Genomic DNA, 369 nt, shown 5'->3' with positions numbered 1-369 from the left:
CCCAGCCGAGGGGGAGCCGCAGGAAAAGAGCAGAGGAGATGGAGACGGCACCTGCCCATGCGGGAACCCCAAAAAACCCCAACCCCACCAGGCAGCCTGCACGGGAGCCGGAGGAAAGGGACTCGCCAGACCCACTACAGGAACAGAAACATGAGAGAAGCCTTAACCTGAATTAGTATCTTCATAGCTAATAAAAAAATACATCATGATCTCGCCCTCGGCGCCGCTTTTCAATCCTACGCATATTTAAGGGTTTTTTCGTTTTAAAACTTAACTCGGTGTAATGAAAACAACGGCACAAATAAATACGCGCTCGCTCTCCCCATGCAAGTGAGACGCTCGCACACGCACCGTCGGCTCCTCGCCCCC

The 369-nt window shown here is 53.1% G+C and overlaps 1 protein-coding gene across 1 annotated transcript in view; it reads left to right on the top strand.

The window, feature by feature from the left end:
* CRYBA1 (crystallin, beta A1) overlaps positions 1–369 on the top strand; it is a 10761-nt gene that overhangs the window by 9643 nt on the left and 749 nt on the right. The gene's annotated exons all lie outside the window — the stretch shown is intronic.

The sequence above is a fragment of the Apaloderma vittatum genome, unplaced genomic scaffold (assembly GCF_000703405.1).
Source record: "Apaloderma vittatum isolate BGI_N311 unplaced genomic scaffold, ASM70340v1 scaffold10614, whole genome shotgun sequence".
Taxonomy (NCBI): Eukaryota; Metazoa; Chordata; class Aves; order Trogoniformes; family Trogonidae; genus Apaloderma; species Apaloderma vittatum.
This window is presented reverse-complemented; position numbering and strand designations above follow the sequence as displayed.